Here is a 15,296-nt window from a genome sequence, read left to right as displayed (position 1 = left end):
TGATAAATCCCTAATTATACCAAATACAGATCTATGAATTAGGCTGAAAATTGAGTTGGTGCTTGCAAGCAAGTGCCCATTGCCAAAGAAAGGTTCTCTTGTGCCTGGGTATGTTATTCTCTTTTCCTAAGTACTTTACCTCCCTAGCTGAGTAACAGCACAAGGCACGACAGAGGGGGCACTTCCCCAGCCAGATCAGCCTAACTTACCTTGGTCATCAGTAGGGGAGCATTAGTTGTGATAGTCTGATAACCCTACACATGGGAAATCAACTTTCCTTAATCATCTTAAAATATTATTCTATAAATCGTTTGTGTGCTGTCGTGTCCATATGGTGAAAACTTTATTTTTCTTGGCTGCAGATTTTCAGGAGAGCTGAGTGGATTTGCTGAGTTATTTGCATTGCATGGGGAGTAGAGATGGGAATGGGTACTATTCCCAAAGCATGTTCAGGTGACAAGATGACAGCTGCCTTGATGAGTGGAACATGTAAGGTTAGAGCCTGGACTGAGTTGCTTAGAATTGTAAAAAGGGATTTTAGAGAAAGGATAGAGAAGAGGCAGATGAAGAAATGATCAAGAGCTCTCTAATGGAGATGTTAAAGTTTCACCAGTGATATGGATATGTGTATCTTTCCATCTTCAGTCAGATACACATTATTTGCCAATTTGTTATGGAGTTGAATTTGTTTTGGAGGACAGTGGTCTAGCAAACTGTTGAGTTTGGCCACATGGTTGGGTATGGGGCAAGAGCCAAAGCTGTCCAAACTCAGCCACATTTGAATGCATTTGGAAAGAGACTCATTTTATAGACATCCTAGAGCTAGAATGGGCCTTAGTGGGTCTACATGATTCATCCTTTTGCTGTGGCAAGGAGGGCTTCTAACCCGTTAGATGAATATAACTCCTTTTGTGGCTTACAGAAAGTTCTTACCTTATCTTTTGGCAATCATCTCAAGGTCTAAAATCTCAACATAAAAAATTCCTTTTGGTGGGTTACCAGAATACCTTCATACTTGATTAATCTCTGTATACTGAGCACCCAACAAGTGTTTTGTATTTTACAAACCATTTTTAAATAATTGATTAATGCCACAATTTGAACCCTTGTCATTGTGGTATAGCTGTCATAGGGAATGGGTAGAAGGTGACATCTACCCTCCAGATCACCATTTTAGCCAGTCCTGAGCCCTGTGGCCTTGCAGGCATGTCAGGGATGGTGCTCTTTCTCTAACCAGAACAGTTCCATGCTCAGATTTCTTATAGGACATTATCTGAAAAAGAGATCTTGCTGCTAAAAAGTAAAGAAGAAAAGTGTTGGAAATCACTGCTTTATGAGGCAGGAGTTTGATGTCCTTGAAGAACATTATTAAATTCTTATTCTACTTTTGTCTTTTTTGAGTTGAATAATCTCAACTTTTTTCTGTGTAGAAATACATTCTTCAATCGATGAAATATCTTTGTAGCAGTTATCCTGTGAACTATTACTTGTCCTTTTAAAATTGTTGTCACCAAGCTAGATATAATACAGTGTTTTCTTGATTCTATGATGTACATTTTTTTTCAGATTTTAACATTTCTGAAACTGAGATATACTTTCCAAATCAATGGTGTTTTACAATTGCTTTCAGCCAGTTGACCTGGTTGTCATTGCCTTAACCAATTTATTTCAGTTTTATTTTTCTTTTTATAAATGCCTAAAAGTGATATATTATAAAAATCTATGTCTGAATAAGTCTAAAAGAGCTCTTTCAATAAAAAGAAGATAAAAATTCTAAGTAATAAGAAACCGTGTCATAGTTTAATTGGCAGCGTTTTTCTTTCTTAGTGCTTGATAAAATAATGGTGCATCTTAGAGCTGATAGATTTCAGGTTTCAAGGAAGCAGCATATATTTCAATTTGGTTTGGTTTCTAAGTTTGAGGGCCTTGGTGGTGTCTAGCATATATATGGCAGCTTCTTTGCAGTGATTTGATCAGAACAAGGCATAATGAGAAGATTGTGTGGGGCCCTGCATGCTCGGCTGCTACTTATGCCTTCTGGCTACCCATTAAGAAAACAGCGAAACAGCATTTGATTCATTTAGCTGGTAGTCTACTGTGACCTCCTGATGACTTTTTTCTTTACTTTTAGCCCATCCCTGTTTTCCAGCTTCTGTCTGATGTACTTAAAACCTGCTTATGAGCTTTGTAACTTACTTCTTCCTTTCTAGAGTTTCTTCTATGATGTGCTCCTCTCCTAGATGTCTTCCATTAAGAAAGTGAGCCTGTCTTTTCTGATGGGCAGGAATTGCAGGCAGCTTCTCTGTTTTTTTTTCCTGTAGTTATGCAGGCAAATGAAGTGGAGGGACTACAATTCTGAATTTGAGATCTTATCTATATAAAATAGTGAAGTGGAAATCTTAGGAAGAACAGACATTTCTGGAGTTGTATGGCAAACCACGAGCCCCAAGTATGGATTCAAACTGGTTAAATAAAAAACCAATTGAAATTAATTTTTATTATTTTGGAGAAAAAATAAAAATTATCTCCAGTTGTCACTACCTACTGAGGAGGCACAGTGCTACTTCCTATCTGGAGGACTAATGGGTAGGCCCTCTAAGTTCACGTTGCAGGGAGAGAGTGATGTGTACACACATGATCAGGTAGGAGCATTATAGGAGCTGTTACGAAGGTAGGTATGGAAAGCTGTGGACCCCGGGGAAGGGAGTGACCAACTCTGGGAAAAGTGGGGGAGTCTCACAGAAGGAGTAACCTTTGAACAGGGCTTTGGGGGAAGAGGAGGAGGTATTTTGAGGGAAGGAGGAGGGAGTTCAGCTTGGGGAAGGGGAAGGCTAGGTCAGTGTACTCAATGCTGAGTGTACTTGGCTCTAGTATCCTCGTGGGATTGATTCTAGAAACCACCCTCATACTAAAATCTACTGATCCTCAAGTCCTTTGCACATCCTTCTGCATACTTTAAATCATCTCTGGATTTCCTATAATACCTAATGCAATGTAAATGCTGTGGAAATAGTTGTTACACTGTATTTTAAAATGTGTGTTACTTTTTCTTGTATTGTTATTTTTATTTTTTTTTCTGAATATTTTTGATCTGTGATTGGTCAGATGCACAGATGTGGAACCCACGGATAGGCAGGGCTGACTGTCCTTAGATGTGCCCCAGTACAGGGAGCATGGACCATGGAGAAATGGTAGGAAATGAGGGTAAAGGGTAGTTTGGGATGAAATCCTATAGGGCTTTATACTGTGGTTATTTCTTATTTGTTTGGCTTTGCAAATAATTTATGCTCTTTAAAATCAGACAGTATCCTCTACTTGAAAAAAAAAATGTCTAGAACCCCTGTGCTTTAGGAGGCATGTGCAATGAGGAGGCAGGCTGATTGGCTACAGGTTTGGGACTCAGCAAGAGTCAGGCTTGGGTCATGGGCATGTACTGGAAACTTGAGTGTCCATGCTCCTTCAGTCACTAGAAGATTGAAAGGGTGGAAACTTGATTCTGGGAGTTTCTGCAAGTTTTCACCAATGAGGTTTTTGAGATCAGTCAAAGGGACTGTGGGGCTGGCAACATAAGATACAGAACAGGTCTCAGATGTTCGATCCGATGTCCCAGGAGTTCTAACATCACATTCAGGGCAGAGAGTGGGCAGAATGTTTTTAATCCTGAGCTCTAGCTTCAGGTTTCCTGGTATTTGGCAGGCCAAACAGTGGAGAAAGCCAGGTAGCTGATGGCTTACAAAAAATTGCTGTTGTGGGAGCTGGGTGCTGTTCCCCAAGCAGAGCCCCCTGGGTGAGACCTCTGCATTTTCATTGGCAGCACAAGGCAGCTGTGATGGACAGGGAGTGGAGCTCAGGCAGCATACACTGGATTAAGCTGAATGCATTTGTATTATGGTACGTACAGTCTTCACGGTGTACCACACTAAGGCAGTCTGCACTTGTTTAATAAATGTGGGTTCCTGAAAAATGTGAGCCATCAGAAGAGTCCATTGTCTTGGCTTTTGAGTGCAGAATTGCTGGATGCACAGGATGGAGGACTTATTTTTTCTCTCTACTTTTTCAGAAGAGTATAAGTTGCTTTTAAATGTGCCTTAAGTGTGAATTTGGATGTATCAGCCTTTGGAGTTTGCTGTAACTCTAATCTTTCTTCATTTTATTTCCATGGTTTATGTTTTGGCCTACTTCAGTAAATCATTTTAATGCCAAGTAATATAGGTAACCTCTGTTTTATTGGAAAAAATATTCATGGCAGATTCTCCAATATGTGCCAAAATATTGCTGTCATGATATTTTATGTGTCTATTCCAAAATAAACAATTAAAGAGCAATTTCAGTGGCAAATGTTAACAATAAAAATTGGATTAACAATACACTAGTTTGACAATTATATTGTTTTAACAATTCTCAAGGATAGCAATTGAAGCAAGCTTCAGTAAATTTTTCAAGTCAACTGTATTTTTGGAAAAGAGTCTCTTTATGGACCCTTGAGGCCTAAAGTATTTAATCACTGAGACACCAATGTCATATAGACAGACAGTCACATTACATTTGAGGAATGTTTTCAATCCTGTGCATCCATCAGGCTTATAAAATTTGCTCCATTCTACTTGTAACTCAACAAATATGTATTGGTTCTTAGAGTACGTTAAAAAGAGAAGTTCCTTATTTTAAGAATCTACATGCTTATGTTAAATATACCATTAACAAAATTTTGCTATGCACATGGGTGAAAATTTCTATAATAAAATAGAAAATAAGATTTAAAAAATGTATATATTGGCCGGGCAAAGTGTAATTCCAGCACTTTGGGAGGCTGAGGTAGGTGGGTCGCTTGAGGTCAAGAGTTCAAGACCAGTCTGGCCGACAGGCAAAACCCCATCTCTACAAAAAATAAAAAGAAATTAGCCAGGCGTGGTGGTGTGTGCCTGTAATCCCAACTACTGGGGAGGCTGAGGCAGAGAATTGCTTGAACCCAGGGGGCAGAGGTTGCAGTGAGCTGAGATCACGCCACTGCATTCCAGCCTGGGTGACAGAGCAAGACTCTGTTTCCAAAAAAAAAAAAAAAATTATTTGAATTGTATTGTCTTTACTTTTTTTTTTTTTCTTTTTGAGATGAGGTCTCACTCTGTCACCCAGGCTGGAATGCAGTGGCACGATGATAGCTTATTGCAGCCTCAAACTCCTGGGCTCAAGTGATCCTCCTGCCTCAGCTTCCCAAGTAGCTGGGTCTGCAGGGGTGTGCCACTGTGCCTGGCTAATTTTTTCGTAGTGTTTGTAGTGATGGGGTCTTGCTATGTTCACCAGGCTGGTCTAAAATTCCTGACCTCAAGCAGACTTCCCACCTTGGCCTCCCAAAGTGTTGGGATTACAGATGTAAGCCACTGCACCTGGACAGAGAACAAGATATGATTAAAATTTCAAAATGCTTGACTTAGGAAGATACTTTTAAATTTATACAATTAACACCTGTTGAATGCAGGTGATAAATCTACATCTATACCCATTCAGGGCTTTTATCGATTGAAGAATGGAGCCATATAACAATTTTTTGTTGTATACAAAGACGACTTTATACACTGCTAACATATACCATCATTAAAGTACATGTGAGGTGTTTCTTTTGGGAATGAAAATGGATTTGTATAAATCCCTTCTTGGTGGCTTATGTCATAAATACATGTTTGCAAAATAACTTTCGTGGGCTGGGGTACAATCTATTGATACTGGATTGAATGAAGTGAAGTTGCTCATATGACAACTGAACAATAACTTTAGTCTGATCAGCTCCACATTACCTGAATAAATGGGCTGAACTAAGTACAATAAACATATTAGTAAATGTGGGTTAAATAAATCATAACTAATTTCTGCATAATCAGCCAAATAAAGAGAAATTTTATTGAGTTAAAAACCATATATTGTACCCAATGAAAAAAAAAAGCTAAAATAGAGCTTAGTATATCTGTGGCCAGGTACAGGTTACATATTAAGAATGTGTTACATGTAACTTCTCCCAAGCCAGTAGAATCTTGAGTTTTATCATCATTCTTGTTACTAGTTCTGCTCTACGTTCTGCTCACTTTGAGGAAATAGTACATACACATTCTTCCTTCTCTCTAAAGGACAGTCTAGTTAAAAAACACAGGAGAGAAGTAGCTAAGTGATAAGATGTCGAACAGTGTACTTCCCAAGATTAGAAGCTTTTATAGTTTTTGTTTTTACTTCTAATTGATTCAGGAACTGGAAAATGAAATAGTAGGAAGGGCCAGTGTTCTTCAGTGTGATGAATTCACAAAAGGCAGTGGATGTGGCTCCCCTGAATTCTGGCCATGGCAAGTGATACCACTGAACTTCTTCCCTAACTCTGGATAACCTAACTGTCAGTTACATTGGCCAAATTTGGTTTCAGGCTTGTGTTGAAAAATAAAAGGCTTACTGTGATCAGGCATTGCTCCATCACACTACTCCCAAAACATTTGTATTTGGAGTTCTTTGATAGATGGAACAAAGTAAAATGACTGATTGTAAATGCAAAGAATTACTGGAAAAGCCTACTGTGAAATCAGTGATTACTCATTCTCAATATGAAACCAATGAATGTTACTTTTTCTCGAAATTACTCAGTAACACAGGACCCTATAAAGTTTATTCATGAACAGAAACAACTGAGATTACACACTTTTTAAGAAAGTAGAAATGTCAGCAAAGAGTTACTAGTTTTGATTAAATAAAGCAGCAAACATTTATTAGCATTTGCTTTTGATGCTCTTTGCATTTGTTTTTTTGGATGAGCAAGAAAAAGAAGAATTTATGTGCTTACCCAGAGCTGCAAAGGATTTTCAGACTGAGCCAGGAAATCTGATGTACTAAATCAGTTTACAGATTTATGGGAAAAATAGAGCTTTTAAAATAGTTCTACCAGGTGAAATTGCATTTTGGATTTATTAGAGATACCAAATTGGAAAAAAGACTGATACAAAGTCAGTAGGGGCAAGTTATTACATAGAAATTTTAGGTTTATCTTTGTTTTGTAGCAAAAACAATACACACTTGTAAAGGGTTTAAACAACACAGAAATGTCTAACATAGCATGTGGTGGTCTCTCATCATTTCATGACTTATAGCTAGCGGATGTTCTCCTCATTATTTTTCATGCATGTGTTGTATGTCTTTTGTCAAAAATGGGACCGTACTGAATATTAGTTTGTATCTGTCTTTATAATGTCCATAGCAGCAGTGGTAGAGTGTGCATGTGCATAAGTGTGCATGCAGGCATGCCTATGCCCATGTGTATGCCCATGGGTATTTTTTATTCTATTTAATGACCATGTAATATTTATTGTATTTAGTATAATTTGTTTAGCCAGTCTCCATTGATGGATGTTCAAATTTCTCCCCAACTTTATAATATGTGGAAAAAATGAACAGGATATCTTTGTCATACCTTTGTCTACCTATGTGAGTTTCTATAGGATAAATTCTTGCAAGTTGAATTGTTACACTGAAGTATATATGTCCTTTATATTTTAATGTTACACTTCAAAGGGTGATACCTTTATAGCAGTGGTATACAGTAACGCCTGCTTTGCCACACCCTTAGCACAATTGAATATTGTCAGTCTTTTAAATTGTCAATTGTTTGTATTTTGACTTGTTTACTTTTCATTATGAGAGTCAAATTTATCAGTGTTTTTGCTCAAAGCTTATGTGTTTCCTAGCATGCTTAGGAAGGACTTCTCCTTCAAAAGGTTATAAAATATTCTTCTTTTATACATTTGTGGCTTCATAATTAAGTTGCAAATCTTTGCTCCAAAATAATTTTGTTGTAAGGAATGAATACAAATACAACTTATCCCTTCCCCTACATCTCCTTTTCACTATCATCAAGCTAATGTTGCAACAGTGTTTATTGATTTAATCCATCACTATGGTGGCTTGAGACCCCTCTCTCTCACCATATACAAAAATTAACTCAAAATCGATTAAAGACTTAAATGTAAGACCTCAAAATGTAAAACTACCAGAAGAAAACCTAAGAGAAATGCTTCAGGACATTGATCTAGGCAAAGATTTTATGAGTACAACTACAAAAGCAAAAGTAGACGAATGGGACTATATGTATCAAATTAAAAAAGCTTCTGCACAGCAAAAGAAACAATAAACAGGACGAAGAGAAAACCTGTAAAATGGGAGAAAATATTTGCAAACTATTCATCCAACAAGGGACTAATGTCCAGAATGTACAAGGAACTCAATTTAACAGCAAGAAAACAAATAATCCAGTTAAAAAATGGGCAAAGGCTCTGAATGGACATTTCTCCAAAGAAGATATACAGATGGCCAAGTTTATGAAAAGGGCTCCACATCACTAATCACTTGGGAAATGCAAATCAAAACCGTGATGAGAATCTTATTTCTATTAGAATGGCTATTATCAAAATGACAAAAAATAACAAGTGCTGACAAGGATACAGAGAAAAGGGAACTCTTATACACTGTTAATGGGGATACAAATCAGTATAGCCATTATGGAAAATGGTATGAAGATTTCTTTAAGAACTAAAAATAGAACTACTATATGGTCCAGGAATCCCACTTCTGGGATTTATCCAAAGGAAAAGAAATCAGTATATTGAAGGGATACCTGCATTCCTATGTTTATTGCAACCCCGTTCACAATAGCCAAGATATGCAGTCAACCTAAATAGATAAATGGATAAAGCAAATGTGGCATGTATATGCAATGGATTACTATTCAGCTATAAAAAGAATGAAATCTTGTCATTTGCCTTTGGTTTTATTGCTTTCTTTTTTTAATTTTCGATTTCATTAATTTTAACTCTTCGTTTTGTCCTTTTGTTTCCTTTGGGTTTCATTTTTTGCTCTTATTCTGACTTTTCCTTTTAATGTAGAAGCTTAGTTGATTGGCTTGAGACTTCTCTGTTTTTTCAGATAGAAACATTTAGTGCTAAAATGTCCCCTTAAGCACTGCCTTAGTTTCGTCTCACAAATTTTGATGTGTTGTCTCTTCAGTTTCACTTAGTTCAACATAATTTCAGTTTTTCCTTGTGATTTTATCTTTGGTTCATGGATTATTTAGAAGTGTTACTTAGTTTCCCAGTATTTGGGGGACTGTCAGATATATTTTTAATTGATTTTAATTACACTGTAGTTAGAGAACATCGTTTGCATTATTTGCATCTTATACAATTTCTTCAGACTTGTTTTATGGTTGAGTATATGGTCTATTTTCATAAATATTCCTTTTATATATGTAAAGAATGTGTATTTTGCTGCCATTGGAATGTTCTATGAATGTCAATTAGATAAATAGGTTGTCATTGTTGTTCAAGTCATCTTTATCTTTACCTGGTTTTCTGTCTACTTTTCTGTCACTCATTGAGAGAGGGGTGACAGGGTCTACAGAGTCTCGTATTGTAAGTGTGGCTTTGACTATTTCCCCTTTTGGATCAGTTTTGTTTTCTGTTTTGAAGCTCTGTTATTCCATGTAAAAATTAAATTTAGGATTTTATGTCATCTTGATGAATCGACCTCTTTATCATTATGAGATGACCCTCTTTATCGCTGGGTAGTACTCCTTGTCCTGAAATTTATTTTATGTGATATTAATATCACCACTGCAGCTTTTTTTGGTTAGTGTGAGACATATTCTTTTCCATTCCTTAACTCTTAACCTATTTATGCCTTTATATTCAAAATTGTTTTCTTGAAGATAGATGTAGTTGGGCCTTGCCTTTTTTTCAATCTAATAATATTAATCTTTTAAAGGGGTTTAGAACATTATTATTTAATACAATTTTTGATATTATTATGTTTAAATCTTACTACTAGTTTTCTATTGTACCTTCTGTTGTTTTTCTGTTTGTCTTTTTCTGCTTTCTTTTGGCTCAGTTAAGTATTTTTTTTAATGGTTGGTATAGTTTATGATATATGTACACCTTTAATGTATCAAGTCTACTTAGTGTCATATAAGTAATTATGTTGATGTAATAGTCACCTCCAAATAGACTACTGGACAAAGTAGCTGAGAGCTCATTGAACATAAAGGATCACAGATCAAATTTTAGCAGCTCACATCACGTGATGTATTAAATCAATTAAGTATGCATGGTGAGAAGCAAGGGGTAGGGCAAGTGAGCACATTTTACGTATGGTGCAAACAGGGTGAAGTACATGCTGCATACATCCTGGGGAATAATGTGTTTATATTTATCACCTCTCTGCTGCATCAGCCTTCTTCAGAGCTGAAATTTGAGAAAGAAAGTCCACGGGTAGAAGGTATCCTGGGTCCAAAACACATATTTACTGTATAAGACAGGCACAGAGACATGTAGAGTTGGCCCTGGCTGTAGCTTGACAGTGAACTTGCTGAACATCCATGAATTTTATTGGTGTTTCTTAGGCAAAGAACACACAGGGCCTGAATAGATGTCATCAGTAAGCATCTTCATTAAAACTTCATATATGCTGCCTGTTAGGTGCTTCCTGTATGTTTGGTGTATTATGAATATGTAGGGCCCAGATATTTCATGTATGTTTAATGACTCATGAATGTTATGTATCTTTTGGTTCTTTCATTCATTTCTAATTCTGTTTAACACACATATGCTCTATATGTGACACATAAGCTTCCTACATTCTGTTTTTTCATCTATATCAGAACTACATATTCTCAAGTAATACAGGAATGTACCTTATACCACTTCATGTCTTACATAAGAAACTCACATCAGTATACTTTTATTTTTAGTGACTTCCAATTACATGTATCATAAAGTCCCACTCTTGCATCACCCTCCATGATCTGGCCATGGTTGCCTCTCTCGCCTCATGTCATCTCTCTCTTTCCCTTCCTGATTATGCTTTTACCACATTGACCTCTTAGTTTACTAAATAGGCTATGCAGAGGCCTACTTTTTTCCTACCTGAGGACCTTTGCTTTTACTATTACCTCTCCTCAGCATGTTTTTCTCCTGTCTCTTTACATAGCTGTTTCTGAACCTTCCATTTTCATAGAGGCCTTTCTTCTCTATTTCATCTAAAGTAGTCCCATGGGAAAAAATGGCTGTGGCTGTCTCTTTAGCCTCATCTATCATCTGGCACCAGTAGTCTTAGGTGGCCACTCAATATGCATCTATTGAATAGTTATGGTATAGGGAAGTATTATTTTTAATGTAGTGCTGGATTTAATAGGCACATATTAAAGGATTTTAAAAATATATTTGTAAATGAAATTGGTCTGTAGTTGTATTATCTGTTAACGCTTTCTTAAATTTTTTATTTTGAAATACTTATACTTTCACAAGAAGTTGCAGAGGTAGGACAGAGAAGTCCCCTGTACTTCACCCAGCCTCTTCCAGTGATTATATCTTATAAACTATAGTACAATATTTATACCAGAAAATCTGCATTGGTACAATGTGTATGCATATCTCAGTTTGTATGATTTGTTTTATCTTTATGTTCTATGGATGCCTGAAAAAAAAGTGTATTCTATTTCAGGCATCTATGTTTATGGATGCCTGAAAAAAAATGTGTATTCTATTATTCACTGGGGTATAGTATAAAAGTTGGTTAGATCCTGTTGCTTGATGGTACTGTTGAGTTCTTCTGTATCTTTGCCGATTTTCTTTCAGGTTATTCTGTCAACTGAGGAGAGAGGAGTGTTGGAGTCTTCAACTATAATTGTGGAGTTATTTGTTTCTCCTGTCTTGTCTCTCTCCCAGTTTGTACTTCAGTGTTTTACACCTTTGTTGCTTGTTTCATACATATTTAGAATTTTTATGTCTTCTTGGTGAATGGAATCAAAATGATAATTTTATTATTTTATCATTATGTACTGTTTCTTTATGTTCCTGTTAATTTCCTCCCTCTGAAGTTTATTTTTTCTGATATCAGTATAGCCAGACCTGCTTTCTTTTAATTAATGTTTGCATGATATCTCCTGTTGCATGTTCACTCTACCTTTATTATATTTTAAGTGAGTTTCTTGTATACAACATGTAGTTGGGTCATTTATTTTCTTAATCTATTCCACAAACCTCTCTTTTCAGTGTATATTTAGACCTTTTATATTTAATCTGATTTTTAATGTTTTACATATTAAGCCTGCCATTTTATTTTATTTTGTTTTTCTCTTTTGCATTTTGTTTCCTGTTTTCCTTTAGATTACGTGAACGTTTTTTAGAATTTCATTTTTATTTGTCTGTAGTGTTTTTGAGGATTTCTCTTTGTTTAGATTTGTTAGTGGTTACTGTCCTCTCTGTATCATATTAGAAATATGTAAGTTACAGTCTACTAGTTTCATCATTTTACCAGTTTAAATAAAGTATAGAAATCTTACCTGCCTTCACAGAAATTTCTTTTAAAAATTCAGCTCTGAAACTATATGATTATGGCTCATTTTTAGGAGATTATAGTCCTTGGACTGCTATTAAAAATTTTTGTATAACTTTTTATTTTAGTATAGTTCTAGATTTACAGAAAGGTTGCAAAAGTAGTACAGTGAGTTCCTGTGTGCTCTTACCTAGTTTCTCCATTGTTAAGTTCTTACATTACTGTGGTATATTTGCCATGACTAAGGATTCAATACTTTGTTCAGTTTTCTCTAGTTTTCTTTCTTCCTCTTTCTCTTTTCTCTTCTCTTTTCTTTCTCCTTCTTTTTCCCTTCCCTTCCCCTTCCCTTCCCCCTTCCAATTCTCCTTCCCTTCCTTTTTCCCTTCTTTCCTTTCCTTTCCCTTCCTCCTTTCCTTTCCTTTCCTTTTTCTCTTCCTTCCCTTTCCTTTCCTTTCTTCTCTTCCTTCCCTTCCCTTTCTTTCTTACAGAGTCTTGCTCTGTTATCCAGGCTTTAGGTGCAGCATGATCATAACTCACTGTAATCCCAAATTCCTGAGCTCAAGTGATCCTATTACCTCAGCCTCTTTAGTGCCTGGGATTATAGGCACACACCACCATGCCTGGCTAATTTTATTTTACTTTTTGTAGAGACAGGGTCTCACTATGTTGCCCAGGCTGGTATTGAACTCCTGGCCTCAAGAGATCCTCCTGCCTTGGCCTCCCAAAGTGCTAGGATTGTAGATATAAGCCACCATGTCCAGCCCAGATTTCACTAATTTTCTATAGTATTTTGTTTTGTATTCCGAGACCCATCCAGAACACCACGTTATACTTAGACATCATATTGCCTTAATCTCTTCTGATACGTGGTAGTTCCTCAGACTTTCCTTCTTTTGGATGACCTTAGTGGGTTTGAGTTGCACTGGTGTTATGAAGAATGTCTCTTAATTCAAGTGTGTTCTTTTTTATTATTTTTTGTCATGATAAGATAAGCATTATGGGTTTGGGGGAGGAAAACCACAGAGGCGAGGTATCATTCTTATCACATCATATCAAGGATACATACAGTTAGCATGGCCTGTCATTGTTAACCTTGATTCTGTGGCTGAGGTTTTTCAGATTTCTCTACTGTAAAATTAGTCCCCTGTTTCCCTCTCACCCTCCAACCTACAATTTTTCTACTTTACTCTTTGAAAGCAAGTTTCTAAGTACTTCTGACACTCAAAGAATAGGAAATGAAGCTCTATCTCCTTGGGGGCAAAGTACCTACATAAATTATTTCGAATTTTTCCTTAAAGGAGATGTGTCTTCCCTCTCCCATTTATTCTCTGACAATTTTTAAAATTTCTTCCCTATTGTCGTGTCTTAAAGTGATTTTTCTTATTTTGGAAATTTGTGTTTTTTTCTAGAATACTATCACTTTGTTATGTATTAGAGTAGGATTATATAAAAATATTTTTAATGTCGTTATTTACCCTGTCTTCTTCCTAATTTGATAATTTGTGACTTCACCCACTTTGTTTATGTTAAGATAGCTTGGTGTTTTATTTAACTTAATGGATTTTTTCTCCTAAAGAACTAGCTCTTGAATATTTATCAGTTCTACGGATTTTACTCTATTATATTGTTTTATAAAACATCTTATTCGTTTTTTAAACAAGGGTTTTGTTCTTTTCCTGATCTCTTGATTCAAGTGAATATCCCTTTATCAGTTTTTCTTGTGTAAAATAGGCATCTGTTTTTGTCTTCTCAACTAGAGCTACCTCTATTTCCTTGGGAGTGTGCTAGGGAGAGAAGCAAGTGGGAAGTGTTAATGGAAGTTTTCTGTGTGACTTGTGACAATCATTGCTAAATTCAGTCAGCTGGTTCATTGCCAGTTCTGGGGTTAGAGAAAAGAATGAGCACAGGACTTGGCTTTGGTGAGCTCACGGTTTACTGTGGAGGCAGATGTAAATCCACAGTTATAATCCAGTATAGTGTAAGTTATTGGAGAGACACGGTGGTGCCACCTCTCTGATGTGGAGTGATTAGAACCCCCATTCAGGAGAGAGGGGACACTCTGTTGAGCATGAAGTGTTGCAATTTGCAGAATGGACAGTGTTGTTCACAAGCTGCAGTGCATACTTGCCATGTTGCTTTCCCCCAAGTATGTATGCATCTGTCCTTTCTTTGCTTGGAAAACTCTTTTTCTGCCCTCCTGTCAGAGTGAACTCCTATTGGTTCCTCTTCTCCAAGACTCTCCTGACCAGGTCAGATTTCTTTGCCACAGGTGCAACCCATACTTCTTTTAGAGCAGTTGTCACAGTTTGCAGTTGTACATTTGTTTTGTGTCATTAGTTGATTAAAGCCCACCAGTAGATTACTGACTTCATACAGCAGGAACTATGTCATGTTTAGTCACCACCTGCGCACAGATCACTGACTGTCAATATTAGACACTCAGTAAGTACCTGCATGAGGGAGTGAGTAGGTAAGGGGGAGTGGTGGTGGATAGGTGGATGGAATGTAGACTGGGTCCAGACTGTGACAAGCTTTTAGTCTGTGCTAAGGAGTTAGGACTTTATCTCATGTCCTCTGATGAGCCTTGGAAAGCTATTAAAGAAGGATTTGGTCATTAGATTTGCATTTAGAAAGATCCACCTAAGAGTCATATGTGTGAGGAACACATTTTGGAACATAAAAGTAAAGCAATGTTAGTGGATAATGCTTGTTTTTGTAGATATTAAGCAATATTCAGTAACTAATATTTTTTAGTTTTGTAGATATTAAGCTATTATTCAGTAACTTTCTCATTTCGAAAATGCCTTTTCTGCCAGGCACGGTGGCTCACCCCTGTAATCCCAGCACTTTGGGAGGCCAAGGCAGGCAGATAACTTGAGGCCGGGAGTTCGAGACCAGCCTGGCCAGCATGGTGAAACCCTGTCTCTACTAAAAATACAAAA

The 15,296-nt window shown here is 36.7% G+C and overlaps 1 protein-coding gene across 11 annotated transcripts in view; it reads left to right on the top strand.

The window, feature by feature from the left end:
• The window catches only part of ULK4 (unc-51 like kinase 4), a 715,846-nt gene that overhangs the window by 347,333 nt on the left and 353,217 nt on the right, over positions 1 to 15,296 (top strand). The gene's annotated exons all lie outside the window — the stretch shown is intronic.

This window comes from Gorilla gorilla, chromosome 2, assembly GCF_029281585.2.
Source record: "Gorilla gorilla gorilla isolate KB3781 chromosome 2, NHGRI_mGorGor1-v2.1_pri, whole genome shotgun sequence".
Lineage (NCBI taxonomy): Eukaryota > Metazoa > Chordata > Mammalia > Primates > Hominidae > Gorilla > Gorilla gorilla.
This window is presented reverse-complemented; position numbering and strand designations above follow the sequence as displayed.